The sequence below is a fragment of the Astyanax mexicanus genome, chromosome 21, assembly GCF_023375975.1.
Source record: "Astyanax mexicanus isolate ESR-SI-001 chromosome 21, AstMex3_surface, whole genome shotgun sequence".
NCBI classification, from domain to species: Eukaryota; Metazoa; Chordata; class Actinopteri; order Characiformes; family Acestrorhamphidae; genus Astyanax; species Astyanax mexicanus.
Genome location: NC_064428.1, coordinates 20,196,821 through 20,217,725, shown reverse-complemented (window position 1 = coordinate 20,217,725; position 20,905 = coordinate 20,196,821). Strand labels below are relative to the sequence as shown.

The 20,905-nt window shown below is 44.6% G+C and overlaps 1 long non-coding RNA gene across 2 annotated transcripts; it reads right to left on the bottom strand.

Annotated features, from left to right (window-relative positions):
* Positions 1-4,560: 4,560 nt before the first annotated feature.
* On the bottom strand, positions 4,561-7,921 carry LOC125785883 (uncharacterized). Of its 2 annotated transcripts, none has more exons than XR_007428193.1 (3): positions 7,613-7,921; positions 6,215-6,257; positions 4,561-4,695 (listed from the first exon to the last, which is right to left on the bottom strand). It is a non-coding gene; the product is annotated as an uncharacterized LOC125785883 (long non-coding RNA). The 2 variants fall into 2 exon arrangements; XR_007428194.1 differs by lacking the exon at positions 6,215-6,257 and adding an exon at positions 5,547-5,589.
* Between the last annotated feature and the right edge of the window lie 12,984 nt (positions 7,922-20,905).

Genomic DNA, 20,905 nt, shown 5'->3' with positions numbered 1-20,905 from the left:
AGTAAATAATGGCGATGTTTTTGAACAATAGAGCCCTGATTAGTCCCCAGACGTACTACAAGACATGAAACCTCAGTCAATATTCTTCTTTCACTTTCGGTGATGGTTCTCTAACTTGCAGTTTGTCCAGAAATGCATGTGTATAGCATGTACATCAGGGGCGACTTAGAGCAAAACAATATCAATTCTCACACAATGCTCCTGGAAAGTCCTGTCCTCTAATAATTAAGTTGGCTTGGAAAAGCCAACTTACTGTTCTTCTTATTCTTCTTATTATTATTATTAAGTTGGCTTGGAAAAGCCAACTTACTGTTCTTCGTAATCTTCTTATTATTATTATTATTATTATTAAGTTGGCTTGGAAAAGCCAACTTACTGTTCTTCGTAATCTTCTTATTAAGTTGGCTTGGAAAAGCCAACTTATTGTTCTTCGTAATCTTCTTATTATTATTATTATTATTATTATTATTATTATTCCGCGCTTTTTTTGTTGTACGCATCTCCTCCTACAGCTTTTGACGTAGAATCACGAAATTTTACAGTATCGTAGTACCTATAGCGGTTCAGGTTGCTTGTGCTTTTTGAAGCGATATATCGTACGGTTTTCGTAAAAACTTCGTAAACGTACGCATTTTTTTCCCATAGGAATGAATGGGGCCAAATTTTAAACGTCCGTAACTGCCACAATTTTTGAGATACGAACACCAAATTCGGCGAGCTTATAGATCTTATCGAGATCTTTAAAATAATAGGAGGTTGCGAAGTGATACGACGTACGGTTTTCGTACAATTGTCGTACGAAGTTTTCCCATAGAAATGAATGGGGGGCCCAGAGTTCCATCTCACACACGAGCAGCTCTGCGCACGGAACCCCTTCTCTCCCCTGCTCCTGCAGTACTGTGAGTGTATGGAGGAGCTGCTGTATGGAGCAGCTATCAGTCAAAAGTTTGGACACCCCGGCACCCCAGCCAGGGCTTAGCAACCACCTATTAACTGCTTGGCAACCACCTTAGCAACCACCTGGAAAACGTTAGCAACTGCCTAGCAACCACTTCACAACACCTTAGCAACCACCTGGAAAACGTTAGCAACTGCCTAGCAACCACTTAGCAACCACCTGGAAAACGTTAGCAACTGCCTAGCAACAACTTAGCAACTGCCTAGCAACCACCTGGAAAATGTTAGCAACTGCCTAGCAACCACTTAGCAACCACCTGGAAAACGTTAGCAACTGCCTAGCAACCACTTAGCAACTGCCTAGCAACCACTTGGAAAACGTTAGCAACTGCCTAGCAACCACTTAGCAACTGCCTAGCAACCACCTGGAAAACGTTAGCAACTGCCTAGCAACCACTTAGCAACCACCTGGAAAACGTTAGCAACTGCCTAGCAACCACTTAGCAACTGCCTAGCAACCACTTGGAAAACGTTAGCAACTGCCTAGCAACCACTTAGCAACTGCCTAGCAACCACCTGGAATACGTTAGCAACTGCCTAGCAACCACTTAGCAACCACCTGGAAAACGTTAGCAACTGCCTAGCAACCACTTAGCAACCACCTGGAAAACATTAGCAACTGCCTAGCAACCACTTAGCAACTGCCTAGCAACCACCTGGAATACGTTAGCAACTGCCTAGCAACCACTTAGCAACCACCTGGAAAACGTTAGCAACTGCCTAGCAACAACTTAGCAACTGCCTAGCAACCACCTGGAAAACGTTAGCAACTGCCTAGCAACCACTTAGCAACCACCTGGAAAACGTTAGCAACTGCCTAGCAACCACTTAGCAACTGCCTAGCAACCACTTGGAAAACGTTAGCAACTGCCTAGCAACCACTTATCAACTGCCTAGCAACCACCTGGAAAACGTTAGCAACTGCCTAGCAACCACTTAGCAACCACCTGGAAAACGTTAGCAACTGCCTAGCAACCACTTAGCAGCTGCCTAGCAACCACCTGGAATATGTTAGCAACTACCTAGCAACCACTTAGCAACCACCTGGAAAATGTTAGCAACTGCCTAGCAACCACTTAGCAACTGCCTAGCAACCACTTGGAAAACGTTAGCAACTGCCTAGCAACCACTTAGCAACTGCCTAGCAACCACCTGGAAAACGTTAGCAACTGCCTAGCAACCACTTAGCAACCACCTGGAAAACGTTAGCAACTGCCTACCAACCACTTAGCAACCACCTGGAAAACGTTAGCAACTGCCTAGCAACCACTTAGCAACTGCCTAGCAACCACCTGGAATACGTTAGCAACTGCCTAGCAACCCCTTAGCAACCACCTGGAAAACGTTAGCAACTGCCTAGCAACCACTTAGCAACTGCCTAGCAACCACCTGGAATATGTTAGCAACTGCCTAGCAACCACTTAGCAACCACCTGGAAAACGTTAGCAACTGCCTAGCAACCACTTAGCAACTGCCTAGCAACCACTTGGAAAACGTTAGCAACTGCCTAGCAACCACTTAGCAACTGCCTAGCAACCACCTGGAATATGTTAGCAACTGCCTAGCAACCACTTAGCAACCACTTGGAAAACATTAGCAACTGCCTAGGAACCACTTAGCAACCACCTGGAAAACGTTAGCAACTGCCTAGCAACCACTTAGCAACTGCCTAGCAACCAGTTAGCTACATTTTAGCCACCACCTGGAAAACGTAAGCAACTGTTTAGCAACCGCCTTGCAACCACTTAGCAACCATGTGTAATACATTAGCAAATAACTAGCAACCGCTTAGCAACTGCCTAGCAACCACCTGGAATATGTTAGCAACTGCCTAGCAACCACTTAGCAACCACCTGGAAAACGTTAGCAACTGCCTAGCAACCACTTAGCAACTGCCTAGCAACCACTTGGAAAACGTTAGCAACTGCCTAGCAACCACTTAGCAACTGCCTAGCAACCACCTGGAATATGTTAGCAACTGCCTAGCAACCACTTAGCAACCACTTGGAAAACATTAGCAACTGCCTAGGAACCACTTAGCAACCACCTGGAAAACGTTAGCAACTGCCTAGCAACCACTTAGCAACTGCCTAGCAACCAGTTAGCTACATTTTAGCCACCACCTGGAAAACGTAAGCAACTGTTTAGCAACCGCCTTGCAACCACTTAGCAACCATGTGTAATACATTAGCAAATAACTAGCAACCGCTTAGCAACAGCTTAGCAACCACCTGTAAGACGTTAGCAACTGCCTAGCAACCACTTTCAAGATTTTAGCATTTATCCAAATGTTTTTAGATTTCAGGGTTTAACCAAACATTTTTAGTTTTCAGCGTTTAACCAAACATTTTTAGATTTCAACGTTTAACCAAACATTTTTAGATTTCCGTGTTTTTGGCATTTAGCGTTTAGCAACCATTTTAACTTTTTAACGTTATTAGCGTTCTTTTCCAAGCCAACTTAAAGTTCGTTCACGAACTTTACCTTTTCTAGTTAAGTTGGCTTGGAAAAGCCAACTTACTGTTCTTCGTAATCTTATTCTTATTATTATTATTATTATTATTATTATTCTATTCGCAAAATTTAATCACTATCTCCTCCTAGGGCTTTTGACGTAGAACCACGAAATTTTACAGGATCGTCGGACCTATACCCGATTAGGTTGCTTGTGCTTTTTGGAGCGATATATCGTACGGTTTTCGTAAAAACTTCGTAAACGTGAGCGTTTTTTTCCCATAGGAATGAATGGGGGAGAATTTTGAACGGCCGTGAACGTCACAATTTTTGAGATATGAAGACGTAATTCGGCTGGTCTATAAAACTTACCTCGTTCTTTCCGAAAATATACTTTACGAAACGATACGACGTACGGTTTTCGTACAATTGTCGTACGAAGTTTTCCCATAGAAATGAATGGGGGGCCCAGAGTTCCATCTCGCACACGAGCAGCTCTGCGCACGGAACCCCTTCTCTCCCCTGCTCCTCCAGTACTGTGAGTGTATGGAGGAGCTGCTGTATGGAGCAGCTATCAGTCAAAAGTTTGGACACCCCGGCACCCCAGCCAGGGCTTAGCAACCACCTAATAACTGCTTAGCAACCACCTTAGCAACCACCTGGAAAACGTTAGCAACTGCCTAGCAACCACTTAGCAACACCTTAGCAACCACCTGGAAAACGTTAGCAACTGCCTAGCAACCACTTAGCAACTGCCTAGCAACCACCTGGAATACGTTAGCAACTGCCTAGCAACCACTTAGCAACCACCTGGAAAACGTTAGCAACTGCCTAGCAACAACTTAGCAACTGCCTAGCAACCACCTGGAAAATGTTAGCAACTGCCTAGCAACCACTTAGCAACCACCTGGAAAACGTTAGCAACTGCCTAGCAACCACTTAGCAACTGCCTAGCAACCACTTGGAAAACGTTAGCAACTGCCTAGCAACCACCTGGAAAACGTTAGCAACTGCCTAGCAACCACTTAGCAACCACCTGGAAAACGTTAGCAACTGCCTAGCAACCACTTAGCAACTGCCTAGCAACCACTTGGAAAACGTTAGCAACTGCCTAGCAACCACTTAGCAACTGCCTAGCAACCACCTGGAATACGTTAGCAACTGCCTAGCAACCACTTAGCAACCACCTGGAAAACGTTAGCAACTGCCTAGCAACCACTGAGCAACCACCTGGAAAACGTTAGCAACTGCCTAGCAACCACTTAGCAACTGCCTAGCAACCACCTGGAAAACGTTAGCAACTGCCTAGCAACCACTTAGCAACCACCTGGAAAACGTTAACAACTGCCTACCAACCACTTAGCAACCACCTGGAAAACGTTAGCAACTGCCTAGCAACCACTTAGCAACTGCCTAGCAACCACCTGGAATACGTTAGCAACTGCATAGCAACCACTTAGCAACCACCTGGAAAACGTTAGCAACTGCCTAGCAACCACTTAGCAACTGCCTAGCAACCACCTGGAATACGTTAGCAACTGCCTAGCAACCACTTAGCAACCACCTGGAAAACGTTAGCAACTGCCTAGCAACCTCCTGGAAAACGTTAGCAACTGCCTAGCAACCACTTAGCAACCACCTGGAAAACGTTAGCAACTGCCTAGCAACCAGTTAGCAACTGCCTAGCAACCACTTGGAAAACGTTAGCAACTGCCTAGCAACCACTTAGCAACTGCCTAGCAACCACCTGGAAAACGTTAGCAACTGCCTAGCAACCACTTAGCAACCACCTGGAAAACGTTAGCAACTGCCTAGCAACCACTTAGCAGCTGCCTAGCAACCACCTGGAATATGTTAGCAACTACCTAGCAACCACTTAGCAACCACCTGGAAAATGTTAGCAACTGCCTAGCAACCACTTATCAACTGCCTAGCAACCACTTGGAAAACGTTAGCAACTGCCTAGCAACCACTTAGCAACTGCCTAGCAACCACCTGGAAAACGTTAGCAACTGCCTAGCAACCACTTAGCAACCACCTGGAAAACGTTAACAACTGCCTACCAACCACTTAGCAACCACCTGGAAAACGTTAGCAACTGCCTAGCAACCACTTAGCAACTGCCTAGCAACCACCTGGAATACGTTAGCAACTGCCTAGCAACCACTTAGCAACCACCTGGAAAACGTTAGCAACTGCCTAGCAACCACTTAGCAACTGCCTAGCAACCACCTGGAATATGTTAGCAACTGCCTAGCAACCACTTAGCAACCACCTGGAAAATGTTAGCAACTGCCTAGCAACCACCTGGAAAACGTTAGCAACTGCCTAGCAACCAGTTAGCAACTGCCTAGCAACCACTTGGAAAACGTTAGCAACTGCCTAGCAACCACTTAGCAACTGCCTAGCAACCACCTGGAAAACGTTAGCAACTGCCTAGCAACCACTTAGCAACCACCTGGAAAACGTTAGCAACTGCCTAGCAACCACTTAGCAACTGCCTAGCAACCACTTGGAAAACGTTAGCAACTGCCTAGCAACCACTTAGCAACCACCTGGAAAATGTTAGCAACTGCCTAGCAACCACTTATCAACTGCCTAGCAACCACTTCGAAAACGTTAGCAACTGCCTAGCAACCACTTAGCAACTGCCTAGCAACCACCTGGAAAACGTTAGCAACTGCCTAGCAACCACTTAGCAACCACCTGGAAAACGTTAACAACTGCCTACCAACCACTTAGCAACCACCTGGAAAACGTAAGCAACTGCCTAGCAACCACTTAGCAACTGCCTAGCAACCACCTGGAATACGTTAGCAACTGCCTAGCAACCACTTAGCAACCACCTGGAAAACGTTAGCAACTGCCTAGCAACCACTTAGCAACTGCCTAGCAACCACCTGGAATATGTTAGCAACTGCCTAGCAACCACTTAGCAACCACCTGGAAAACGTTAGCAACTGCCTAGCAACCACTAAGCAACTGCCTAGCAACCACTTGGAAAACGTTAGCAACTGCCTAGCAACCACTTAGCAACTGCCTAGCAACCACCTGGAATATGTTAGCAACTGCCTAGCAACCACTTAGCAACCACCTGGAAAACATTAGCAACTGCCTAGGAACCACTTAGCAACCACCTGGAAAACGTTAGCAACTGCCTAGCAACCACTTAGCAACTGCCTAGCAACCAGTTAGCTACATTTTAGCCACCACCTGGAAAACGTAAGCAACTGTTTAGCAACCGCCTTGCAACCACTTAGCAACCATGTGTAATACATTAGCAAATAACTAGCAACCGCTTAGCAACAGCTTAGCAACCACCTGTAAGACGTTAGCAACTGCCTAGCAACCACTTTCAAGATTTTAGCATTTATCCAAATGTTTTTAGATTTCAGGGTTTAACCAAACATTTTTAGTTTTCAGCGTTTAACCAAACATTTTTAGATTTCAACGTTTAACCAAACATTTTTAGATTTCCGTGTTTTTGGCATTTAGCGTTTAGCAACCATTTTAACTTTTTAACGTTATTAGCGTTCTTTTCCAAGCCAACTTAAAGTTCGTTCACGAACTTTACCTTTTCTAGTTATTATTATTATTATTATTCCGCGCTCAAATTTCTATACGCATCTCCTCCTAGGGCTTTTGACGTAGAATCACGAAATTTTGCAGTATCGTAGGACCTATACCCGATTAGGTTGCTTGTGCTTTTTTAAGCGATACATCGTACGGTTTTCGTAAAAACTTCGTAAACGTACGCTTTTTTTTCCCATAGGAAATGAATGGGGGACAACTTTGAACGTTTGTGTAGGTAACAATTTTTGACATACAAAGACAAAAATCGGACGGTCTATAGAACATACCGCGTTCTTTCCGAAAATTTTAACGTTTCGACGATACGTCGTACGGTTTTCGTACAAATGTCGTACGAAGTTTTCCCATAGAAATGAATGGGGGGCCCAGAGTTCCATCTCACACACGAGCAGCTCTGCGCACGGAACCCCTTCTCTCCCCTGCTCCTCCAGTACTGTGAGTGTATGGAGGAGCTGCTGTATGGAGCAGCTATCAGTCAAAAGTTTGGACACCCCGGCACCCCAGCCAGGGCTTAGCAACCACCTAATAACTGCTTAGCAACCACCTTAGCAACCACCTGGAAAACGTTAGCAACTGCCTAGCAACCACTTAGCAACACCTTAGCAACCACCTGGAAAACGTTAGCAACTGCCTAGCAACCACTTAGCATCTGCCTAGCAACCACTTGGAAAACGTTAGCAACTGCCTAGCAACCACTTAGCAACTGCCTAGCAACCGCCTGGAATACGTTAGCAACTGCCAAGCAACCACTTAGCAACCACCTGGAAAACGTTAGCAACTGCCTAGCAACCACTGAGCAACCACCTGGAAAACGTTAGCAACTGCCTAGCAACCACTTAGCAACTGCCTAGCAACCACCTGGAATACGTTAGCAACTACCTAGCAACCACTTAGCAACCACCTGGAAAACGTTAGCAACTGCCTAGCAACCACGTGGAAAATGTTAGCGACTGCCTAGCAACCACTTAGCAACCACCTGGAAAACGTTAGCAACTGCCTAGCAACCACTTAGCAACTGCCTAGCAACCACTTGGAAAACGTTAGCAACTGCCTAGCAACCACTTAGCAACTGCCTAGCAACCACCTGGAAAACGTTAGCAACTGCCTAGCAACCACTTAGCAACTGCCTAGCAACCACCTGGAATACGTTAGCAACTACCTAGCAACCACTTAGCAACCACCTGGAAAACGTTAGCAACTGCCTAGCAACCACGTGGAAAATGTTAGCAACTGCCTAGCAACCACTTAGCAACCACCTGGAAAACGTTAGCAACTGCCTAGCAACCACTTAGCAACTGCCTAGCAACCACTTGGAAAACGTTAGCAACTGCCTAGCAACCACTTAGCAACTGCCTAGCAACCACCTGGAAAACGTTAGCAACTGCCTAGCAACCACTTAGCAACCACCTGGAAAACGTTAGCAACTGCCTAGCAACCACTTAGCAACTGCCTAGCAACCACTTGGAAAACGTTAGCAACTGCCTAGCAACCACTTAGCAACCACCTTGAAAACGTTAGCAACTGCCTAGCAACCACTTAGCAACCACCTGGAAAACGTTAGCAACTGCCTAGCAACCACTTAGCAACTGTCTAGCAACCACCTGGAATACGTTAGCAACTGCCTAGCAACCACTTAGCAACCACCTGGAAAACGTTAGCAACTGCCTAGCAACAACTTAGCAACTGCCTAGCAACCACCTGGAAAACGTTAGCAAATGCCTAGCAACCACATAGCAACCACCTGGAAAACGTTAGCAACTGCCTAGCAACCACTTAGCAACTGCCTAGCAACCACTTGGAAAACGTTAGCAACTGCCTAGCAACCACTTAGCAACTGCCTAGCAACCACCTGGAAAACGTTAGCAACTGCCTAGCAACCACTTAGCAACCACCTGGAAAACGTTAGCAACTGCCTAGCAACCACTTAGCAGCTGCCTAGCAACCACCTGGAATATGTTAGCAACTACCTAGCAACCACTTAGCAACCACCTGGAAAATGTTAGCAACTGCCTAGCAACCACTTAGCAACTGCCTAGCAACCACTTGGAAAACGTTAGCAACTGCCTAGCAACCACTTAGCAACTGCCTAGCAACCACCTGGAAAACGTTAGCAACTGCCTAGCAACCACTTAGCAACCACCTGGAAAACGTTAGCAACTGCCTACCAACTGCCTAGCAACCACCTGGAATATGTTAGTAACTGCCTAGCAACCACTTAGCAACCACCTGGAAAACGTTAGCAACTGCCTAGCAACCACTAAGCAACTGCCTAGCAACCACTTGGAAAACGTTAGCAACTGCCTAGCAACCACTTAGCAACTGCCTAGCAACCACCTGGAATATGTTAGCAACTGCCTAGCAAGCACTTAGCAACCACCTGGAAAACATTAGCAACTGCCTAGGAACCACTTAGCAACCACTTGGAAAACGTTAGCAACTGCCTAGCAACCACTTAGCAACTGCCTAGCAACCACTTGGAAAACGTTAGCAACTGCCTAGCAACCACTTAGCAACTGCCTAGCAACCACCTGGAATATGTTAGCAACTGCCTAGGAACCACTTAGCAACCACCTGGAAAACGTTAGTAACTGCCTAGCAACCACTTAGCAACCACCTGGAAAACATTAGCAACTGCCTAGCAACCAGTTAGCAACAGCTTAGCAACCACCTGAAAAACATTAGCAACTGCCTAGCAACAGCTTAGCAACCTTTTCAGAAATGATAGCAACTTCCTAGCAACACATTAGCAATCAAAAGTTTAACCAAAAGTTTTACGATTTCAGCATTCAAACAAGCGTTTTTAGATTTCAGCGTTTAACCAAACGTTTTTAGATTTCAGCGTTTAACCAAAGGTTTTTAGATTTCAGCGTTTAATCAAACGTTTTTAGATTTCAGCGTTTAACCAAATGTATTTAGATTTCAGCGTTTAACCAAACGTTTTTAGATTTCAGCGTTTAATCAAACGTTTTTAGATTTCAGCGTTTAACCAAATGTTTTTAGATTTCAGCGTTTAACCAAATGTTTTTAGATTTCAGCGTTTTTAGAATTTAGCGTTTAGCCAAAAGTTAACAGCATGTCAATGACTCTTCACACTCTTCAGACGGAAAAAGCTTAGCAACCATTTTAACTTTTTAACATTATTAGCGTTCTTTTCCAAGCCAACTTAAAGTTCGTTCACGAACTTTACCTTTTCTAGTTATTATTATTATTATTCCGCGCTCAAATTTCTATACGCATCTCCTCCTAGGGCTTTTGACGTAGAATCACGAAATTTTGCAGTATCGTAGGACCTATACCCGAATAGGTTGCTTGTGCTTTTTTAAGCGATACATCGTACGGTTTTCGTAAAAACTTCGTAAACGTACGCTTTTTTTTCCCATAGGAAATGAATGGGGGACAACTTTGAACGTTTGTGTAGGTAACAATTTTTGACATACAAAGACAAAAATCGGACGGTCTATAGAACTTACCGCGTTCTTTCCGAAAATTTTAACGTTTCGACGATACGTTGTACGGTTTTCGTACAAATGTCGTACGAAGTTTTCCCATTGAAATGAATGGGGGGTCCAGAGTTCCATCTCACACACGAGCAGCTCTGCGCACGGAACCCCTTCTCTCCCCTGCTCCTCCAGTACTGTGAGTGTATGGAGGAGCTGCTGTATGGAGCAGCTATCAGTCAAAAGTTTGGACACCCCGGCACCCCAGCCAGGGCTTAGCAACCACCTAATAACTGCTTAGCAACCACCTTAGCAACCACCTGGAAAACCTTAGCAACTGCCTAGCAACCACTTAGCAACACCTTAGCAACCACCTGGAAAACGTTAGCAACTGCCTAGCAACCACTTAGCAACTGCCTAGCAACCACTTAGCAACTGCCTAGCAACCACTTGGAAAACGTTAGCAACTGCCTAGCAACCACCTGGAAAACGTTAGCAACTGCCTAGCAACCACTTAGCAACCACCGGGAAAACGTTAGCAACTGCCTAGCAACCACTTAGCAACTGCCTAGCAACCACTTGGAAAACGTTAGCAACTGCCTAGCAACCACTTAGCAACTGCCTAGCAACCACCTGGAAAACGTTAGCAACTGCCTAGCAACCACTTAGCAACCACCTGGAAAACGTTAGCAACTGCCTAGCAACCACTGAGCAACCACCTGGAAAACATTAGCAACTGCCTAGCAACCACTTAGCAACTGCCTAGCAACCACCTGGAAAACGTTAGCAACTGCCTAGCAACCACTTAGCAACCACCTGGAAAACGTTAGCAACTGCCTAGCAACCACTTAGCAACTGCCTAGCAACCACTTGGAAAACGTTAGCAACTGCCTAGCAACCACTTAGCAACTGCCTAGCAACCACCTGGAAAACGTTAGCAACTGCCTAGCAACCACTTAGCAACCACCTGGAAAACGTTAGCAACTGCCTAGCAACCACTTAGCAACTGCCTAGCAACCACTTGGAAAACGTTAGCAACTGCCTAGCAACCACTTAGCAACTGCCTAGCAACCACCTGGAATACGTTAGCAACTGCCTAGCAACCACTTAGCAACCACCTGGAAAACGTTAGCAACTGCCTAGCAACCACCTGGAAAACGTTAGCAACTGCCTAGCAACCACTTAGCAACTGCCTAGCAACCACCTGGAATACGTTAGCAACTGCCTAGCAACCACTTAGCAACCACCTGGAAAACGTTAGCAACTGCCTAGCAACAACTTAGCAACTGCCTAGCAACCACCTGGAAAATGTTAGCAACTGCCTAGCAACCACTTAGCAACCACCTGGAAAACGTTAGCAACTGCCTAGCAACCACTGAGCAACCACCTGGAAAATGTTAGCAACTGCCTAGCAACCACTTAGCAACTGCCTAGCAACCACCTGGAATATGTTAGCAACTGCCTAGCAACCACTTAGCAACCACCTGGAAAACGTTAGCAACTGCCTAGCAACAACTTAGCAACTGCCTAGCAACCACCTGGAAAACGTTAGCAACTGCCTAGCAACCACTTAGCAACCACCTGGAAAACGTTAGCAACTGCCTAGCAACCACTTAGCAACTGCCTAGCAACCACTTGGAAAACGTTAGCAACTGCCTAGCAACCACTTAGCAACTGCCTAGCAACCACCTGGAAAACGTTAGCAACTGCATAGCAACCACTTAGCAACCACCTGGGAAACGTTAGCAACTGCCTAGCAACCACTCAGCAACACCTTAACAACCACTAGGAAAACGTTAGCAACTGCCTAGCAACCACTTAGCAACCACTTTAGAAATGATAGCAACTGCCTAGCAACCACCTAGCAACACCTTAGCAACCACCCCGGATACCATAGCAACACCTTAGCAACCACCTAGCAACAAGTTATCAACCACCTAGCAACCACCTAGCAACATCTTAGCAACCACCCCGCATACCATAGCAACACCCTAGCAACAACCTAGCAACCACCTAGCAACACCTTAGCAACCACCTGTAATATGTTAGCAACTGCCTAGCAACCAGTTAGCAACAGCTTAGCAACCACCTGGAAAACATTAGCAACTGCCTAGCAACAGCTTAGCAACCACTTCTGAAATGATAGCAACTGCCTAGCATCAAATTGGCAATCAAAAGATTAACCAAAAGTTTTACGATTTCAGCATTTAAACAAACGTTTTTAGATTTCAGCGTTTAACTAAACGTCTTTAGATTTCAGCGTTTAACCAAACGTTTTTAGATTTCAGCGTTTAACCAAACGTTTTTAGATTTCAGCGTTTAACCAAACGTTTTTAGATTTCAGCGTTTAACCAAACATTTTTAGATTTCGGCGTTTTTGGCATTTAGCGTTTAGCCAAAAGTTAACAGCATATCCACGACTCTTCACACTCTTCAGACAGAAACAGCTTAGCAACCATTTTAACTTTTTAACGTTATTAGCGTTCTTTTCCAAGCCAACTTAAAGTTCGTTCACGAACTTTGCCTTTTCTAGTTATTATTATTATTATTATTCTTACGCCTTTTTTTCTGTACGCTACTCCTCCTAGAGCTTTCAACGTAGAATCACGAAACTTTCACGGATCGTAGGACCTATGCCAACTTAGCGTGCTTGTGCTTTTTGGAGCGATTTATCGTACGGTTTTCGTAAAAACTTCGTAAACGTACGCATTTTTTCCCCATAGGAATGAATGGGGCGAAATTTTAAACGTCCGTAACCGCCACAATTTTTGAGATACGAAGACCAAATTTGGCGAGCTTATAGATCTTACCGAGATCTTAAAATTAATAGCAGGTTGCGAAGTGATACGACGTACGGTTTTCGTACAATTGTCGTACGAAGTTTTCCCATAGAAATGAATGGGGGGCCCAGAGTTCCATCTCGCACACGAGCAGCTCTGCGCACGGAACCCCTTCTCTCCCCTGCTCCTCCAGTACTGTGAGTGTATGGAGGAGCTGCTGTATGGAGCAGCTATCAGTCAAAAGTTTGGACACCCCGGCACCCCAGCCAGCACTTTGCAACCACCTATTAACTGTTTAGCAACCACCCTCTCTTTCTCACTCTCTCTTTCGCTCTCTACTTCTCTAATTCTCATTCTCTTTCCCACTCTCTCTCTACTTCTATATTTCTCACTCTTTCTTTTGCTCTCTACTTCTCTACTTCTCACTCTCTTTTGCTCTCTACTTCTCTATTTCTCACTCTCTTTTGCTCTCTACTCCTCTATTTCTCACTCTCTCTCTACGTCTCTATTTCTCACTCTATTTCTCACTCTCTCTCTACGACTCTATTTCTCACTCTCTTTCTCACTCTCTCTACGTCTCTATTTCTCACTCTCTCTCTACTTCTCTATCTCACTCTCTCTTTCTCACTCTCTCTCTACTTCTCTAATTCTCACTCTATCTTTCCCACTCTCTCTCTACTTCTCTATTTCTCACTCTTTCTTTTGCTCTCTACTTCTCTACTTCTCACTCTCTCTTTTGCTCTCTACTTCTCTACTTCTCACTCTCTCTTTTGCTCTCTACTTCTCTATTTCTCACTCTCTCTCTACGTCTCTATTTCTCACTCTCTCTACTTCTCTATTTCTCACTCTCTCTACTTCTCTATTTCTCACTCTCTCTTTCTCACTCTCTCTACTTCTCTATTTCTCACTCTCTCTCTGCTTCTCTATTTCTCACTCTCTTTTGCTCTCTTCTTCTCTATTTCTCACTCTCTCTTTCTCACTCTCTCTACTTTTCTGTCTCTTTCTTTCTACTTTTCTATTTCTCTATTCTCTCTCACTCTCTCTTTATTTCTCGCTCTTCTCTCTACTTCTCTTTCACTCTACTTTTCTGTCTTGCTTTCTCTTTCTATCTATCTCTCTACTACATCCTCTTTCTTTCTCTACTTCTTTATTTCTCGATCTCTCTTTTTCCCTAATTCTCTTTCTCTCGCTCAATATTTCTCTCTACTTGTCACTTTTTTTCTCACATTCTCGAGTGTTCTTTCTCTACTTCTCACGCTGATTTTCTCTCTACTTCTCTATTTCAGGCTCTCCCTTTTTCTGTACTTCTACATTTAACACTCTTTCTTTTTATCTACTACTGCCTAGCAACCAGTTAGATACACCTTAGCAACCACCTGGAAAACATTAGCAACTGCCTAGCAACCACTTAGCAACCATGTGTAATACGTTAGCAACTGCCTAGCAACCAGATAGCAACACCTTAGCAACCACCTGGAAAACGTTAGCAACTGCCTAGCAACTGCTTAGCAACCACTTTAGAAATGGTAGCAACTGCCTAGCGACCAGTTAGATACACCTAGCAACACCTTAGCAACCACCCCAGATACCATAGCAACATCTTAGCAACCACCTAGCAACACCTTAGCAACCACCCCAGACACCATAGCAACACCTTAGCAACCGCCTAGCAACACCTTAGCAACCACCTTGCAACCACCTAGCAACACCTTAGCAACCACCCCGGATACCATAGCAACACCTTAGCAACCACCTAGCAACACCTTAGCAACCACCCTGGATACCATAGCAACACCTTAGCAACCACCTAGCAAAACCTTAGCAACCACCTAGCAACACCTTAGCAACCACCTAGCAACACCTTAGCAACCACCTTGCAACCACCTAGCAACACCTTAGCAACCACCCCGGATACCATAGCAACACCTTAGCAACCACCTAGCAACACCTTAGCAACCACCTAGCAACACCTTAGCAACCACCCTGGATACCATAGCAACACCTTAGCAACCACCTAGCAACACCTTAGCAACCACCTAGCAACACCTTAGCAACAACCTAGCAATACCCTAGCAACCACCTAGCAACCACCTAGCAACACCTTAGCAACCACCCCGGATACCATAGCAACACCTTAGCAACCACCTAGCAACACCTTAGCAACCACCTAGCAACACCTTAGCAACCACCTAGAAACACCTTAGCAACAACCCAGGATACCATAGCAACACCTTAGCAACCACCTAGCAACACCTTAGCAACCACCTTGGATACCATAGCAACACCCTAGCAACCACCTAGCAACCACCTAGCAACACCTTAGCAACAACCCTGGATACCATAGCAACACCTTAGCAACCACCTAGCAACCACCTAGCAACACCTTAGCAACCACCCCGGATACCATAGCAACACCGTAGCAACCACCTAGCAACACCGTAGCAACCACCCCAGATACCATAGCAACACCTTAGCAACCGCATAGCAACACCTTAGCAACCACCTAGCAACATCTTAGCAACCACCCCGGATACCATAGCAATACCTTAGCAACCACCTAGCAACTACTTAGCAACCACCTAGCAACCACCTAGCAACACCTTAGCAACCACCCCAGATACCATAGCAACACCTTAGCAACCACCTAGCAACACCTTAGCAACCACCTAGCAACCACCTAGCAACACCTTAGCAACCACCCCGGATACCATAGCAACACCTTAGCAACCGCATAGCAACACCTTAGCAACCACCTAGCAACATCTTAGCAACCACCCCGGATACCATAGCAACACCTTAGCAACCACCTAGCAACCACCTAGAAACACCTTAGCAACCACCCCAGATACCATAGCAACACCTTAGCAACCACCTAGCAACATCTTAGCAACCACCCCGGATACCATAGCAACACCTTAGCAACCACCTAGCAACACCTTAGCAACCACCTAGCAACCACCTAGCAACACCTTAGCAACCACCCCGGATACCATAGCAACACCTTAGCAACCACCTAGCAACACCATAGCAACCACCCCAGATACCATAGCAACACCTTAGCAACCGCATAGCAACACCTTAGCAACCACCTAGCAACATCTTAGCAACCACCCCGGATACCATAGCAACACCTTAGCAACCACCTAGCAACCACCTAGAAACACCTTAGCAACCACCCCAGATACCATAGCAACACCTTAGCAACCACCTAGCAACACCCTAGCAACCACCTAGCGACACCTTAGCAACCACCCTGGATACCATAGCAACACCCTAGCAACCACGTAGCAACATCTTAGCAACCACCCCAGATACCATAGCAACACCTTAGCAACAACCTAGCAACACCCTAGCAACCACCTAGCAACACCTTAGCAACTACCTGGTATATGTTAGCAATTGCCTAGCAACCAGTTAGCAATAGCTTAGCAACCACCTGGAAAACATTAGCAACTGCCTAGCAACAGCTTAGCAACCTTTTCAGAAATGATAGCAACTGCCTAGCAACACATTAGCAATCAAAAGTTTAACCAAAAGTTTTACGATTTCAGCATTTAAACAAGTGTTTTTAGATTTCAGTGTTTAATCAAACGTTTTTAGATTTCAGCGTTTAATCAAACGTTTTTAGATTTCAGCGTTTAATCAAACGTTTTTAGATTTCAGCGTTTAACCAAACGTTTTTAGATTTCAGCGTTTAATCAAACGTTTTTAGATTTCAGTGTTTAACCAAATGTTTTTAGATTTCAGCGTTTAACCAAACGTTTTTAGATTTCAGCGTTTAATCAAACGTTTTTAGATTTCAGCGTTTAACCAAATGTTTTTAGATTTCAGTGTTTAACCAAATGTTTTTAGATTTCAGCGTTTTTAGCATTTAGCGTTTAGCCAAAAGTTAACAGCATATCAATGACTTTTCACACTCTTCAGACGGAAAAAGCTTAGCAACCATTTTAACTTTTTAACGTTATTAGCGTTCTTTTCCAAGCCAACTTAAAGTTCGTTCACGAACTTTGCCTTTTCTAGTTAAGTTGGCTTGGAAAAGCCAACTTATTGTTCTTCGTAATCTTCTTATTATTATTATTATTATTCCGCGCTTTTTTTGTTGTACGCATCTCCTCCTACAGTTTTTGACGTAGAATCACGAAATTTTACAATATCGTAGTACCTATAGCGGTTCAGGTTGCTTGTGCTTTTTGAAGCGATATATCGTACGGTTTTCGTAAAAACTTCGTAAACGTACGCATTTTTTTCCCATAGGAATGAATGGGGCCAAATTTTGAACGTCCGTAACTGCCACAATTTTTGGGATACGAACACCAAATTCGGCGAGCTTATAGATCTTATCGAGATCTTTAAATTAATAGCAGGTTGCGAAGTGATACGACGTACGGTTTTCGTACAATTGTCGTACGAAGTTTTCCCATAGAAATGAATGGGGGGCCCAGAGTTCCATCTCACACACGAGCAGCTCTGCGCACGGAACCCCTTCTCTCCCCTGCTCCTCCAGTACTGTGAGTGTATGGAGGAGCTGCTGTATGGAGCAGCTATCAGTCAAAAGTTTGGACACCCCGGCACCCCAGCCAGGTTTTAGCAACCACCTATTAACTGCTTAGCAACCACTTAGCAACACCTTAGCAACCACCTGGAAAACGTTAGCAACTGCCTAGCAACCACTTAGCAACAACTTAGCAACCACTTTAGAAATTATAGCAACTGCCTAGCAACCAGTTAGCAACCACTTAGCAAACACCTGGAAAACGTTAGCAACTGCCTAGCAACCACTTAGCAACTGCCTAGCAACCACTTGGAAAACGTTAGCAACTGCCTAGCAACCACTTAGCAACTGCCTAGCAACCACTTAGCAACCACCTGGAAAACATTAGCAACTGCCTATCAACCACTGAGCAACCACCTGGAAAACGTTAGCAACTGCCTAGCAACCACTTAGCAACTGCCTAGCAACCACCTGGAATACGTTAGCAACTGCCTAGCAACAACTTAGCAACTGCCTAGCAACCACCTGGAAAACGTTAGCAACTGCCTAGCAACCACTTAGCAACCACCTGGAAAACGTTAGCAACGGCCTAGCAACCACTTAGCAACTGCCTAGCAACCACCTGGAAAACGTTAGCAACTGCCTAGCAACCACTTAGCAACCACCTGGAAAACGTTAGCAACTGCCTAGCAACCACTTAGCAACTGCCTAGCAACCACCTGGAAAACATTAGCAACTGCCTAGCAACCACTTAGCAACCACCTGGAAAACGTTAGCAACTGCCTAGCAACCACTTAGCAGCTGCCTAGCAACCACCTGGAATATGTTAGCAACTACCTAGCAACCACTTAGCAACCACCTGGAAAATGTTAGCAACTGCCTAGCAACCACTTAGCAACTGCCTAGCAACCACTTGGAAAACATTAGCAACTGCCTAGCAACCACTTAGCAACTGCCTAGCAACCATCTGGAAAACGTTAGCAACTGCCTAGCAACCACTTAGCAACCACCTGGAAAACGTTAGCAACTGCCTACCAACCACTTAGCAACCACCTGGAAAACGTTAGCAACTGCCTAGCAACCACTTAGCAACTGCCTAGCAACCACCTGGAATACATTAGCAACTGCCTAGCAACCACTTAGCAACCACCTGGAAAACGTTAGCAACTGCCTAGCAACCACTTAGCAACTGCCTAGCAACCACCTGGAATATGTTAGCAACTGCCTAGCAACCACTTAGCAACCACCTGGAAAACGTTAGCAACTGCCTAGCAACCACTAAGCAACTGCCTAGCAACCACTTGGAAAACGTTAGCAACTGCCTAGCAACCACTTAGCAACTGCCTAGCAACCACCTGTTATATGTTAGCAATTGCCTAGCAACCAGTTAGCAACAGCTTAGCAACCACCTGGAAAACATTAGCAATTGCCTAGCAACAGCTTAGCAACCTTTTCAGAAATAATAGCAACCGCCTAGCAACACATTAGCAATCAAAAGTTTAACCAAAAGTTTTACGATTTCAGCATTTAAACAAGCGTTTTTAGATTTCAGCGTTTAACCAAATGTTTTTAGATTTCAGCGTTTAATCAAACGTTTTTAGATTTCAGCGTTTAACCAAATGTTTTTAGATTTCAGCGTTTAACCAAACGTTTTTAGATTTCAGCGTTTAATCAAACATTTTTAGATTTCAGCGTTTAACCAAATGTTTTTAGATTTCAGCGTTTAACCAAACGTTTTTAGATTTCAGCGTTTAATCAAACATTTTTAGATTTCAGCGTTTAACCAAATGTTTTTAGATTTCAGCGTTTTTAGCATTTAGCGTTAACAGCAAATCAATGACTCTTCACACTCTTCAGACGGAAAAAGCTTAGCAACCATTTTAACTTTTTAACGTTATTAGCGTTCTTTTCCAAGCCAACTTAAAGTTCGTTCACGAACTTTACCTTTTCTAGTTATTATTATTATTCTTACGCCTTTTTTTCTGTACGCTACTCCTCCTAGAGCTTTCAACGTAGAATCACGAAACTTTCACGGATCGTAGGACCTATGCCAACTTAGCGTGCTTGTGCTTTTTGGAGCGATTTATCGTACGGTTTTCGTAAAAACTTCGTAAACGTACGCATTTTTTCCCCATAGGAATGAATGGGGCGAAATTTTAAACGTCCGTAACCGCCACAATTTTTGAGATACGAAGACCAAATTTGGCGAGCTTATAGATCTTATCGAGATCTTTAAATTAATAGCAGGTTGCGAAGCGATACGACGTACGGTTTTCGTACAATTTTCGTACGAAGTTTTCCCATAGAAATGAATGGGGGGCCCAGAGTTCCATCTCGCACACGAGCAGCTCTGCGCACGGAACCCCTTCTCTCCCCTGCTCCTCCAGTACTGTGAGTGTATGGAGGAGCTGCTGTATGGAGCAGCTATCAGTCAAAAGTTTGGACACCCCGGCACCCCAGCCAGGGTTTAGCAACCACCTATTAACTGCTTAGCAACCACTCTCTCTTTCTCACTCTCTCTTTCGCTCTCTACTTCTCTAATTCTCACTCTCTTTCCCACTCTCTCTCTATTTCTATATTTCTCACTCTTTCTTTTGCTCTCTACTTCTCTACTTCTCACTCTCTCTTTTGCTCTCTACTTCTCTATTTCTCACTCTCTTTTGCTCTCTACTCCTCTATTTCTCACTCTCTTTCTCACTCTCTCTCTACGTCTCTATTTCTCACTCTATTTCTCACTCTCTCTCTACTTCTCTATCTCACTCTCTCTTTCTCACTCTCTCTACGTCTCTATTTCTCACTCTCTCTCTACTTCTCTATCTCACTCTCTCTTTCTCACTCTCTCTCTACTTCTCTAATTCTCACTCTATCTTTCCCACTCTCTCTCTACTTCTCTATTTCTCACTCTTTCTTTTGCTCTCTACTTCTCTACTTCTCACTCTCTCGTTTGCTCTCTACTTCTCTGTCTCACTCTCTCTTTTGCTCTCTACTTCTCACTCTCTCTTTTGCTCTCTACTTCTCTATTTCTCACTCTCTCTCTACGTCTCTATTTCTCACTCTCTCTCTACTTCTCTATTTCTCACTCTCTCTTTCTCACTCTTTTCTACGTCTCTATTTCTCACTCTCTCTACTTCTCTATTTCTCACTCTTTCTCACTCTCTCTCTACGTCTCTATTTCTCACTCTCTCTCTACGTCT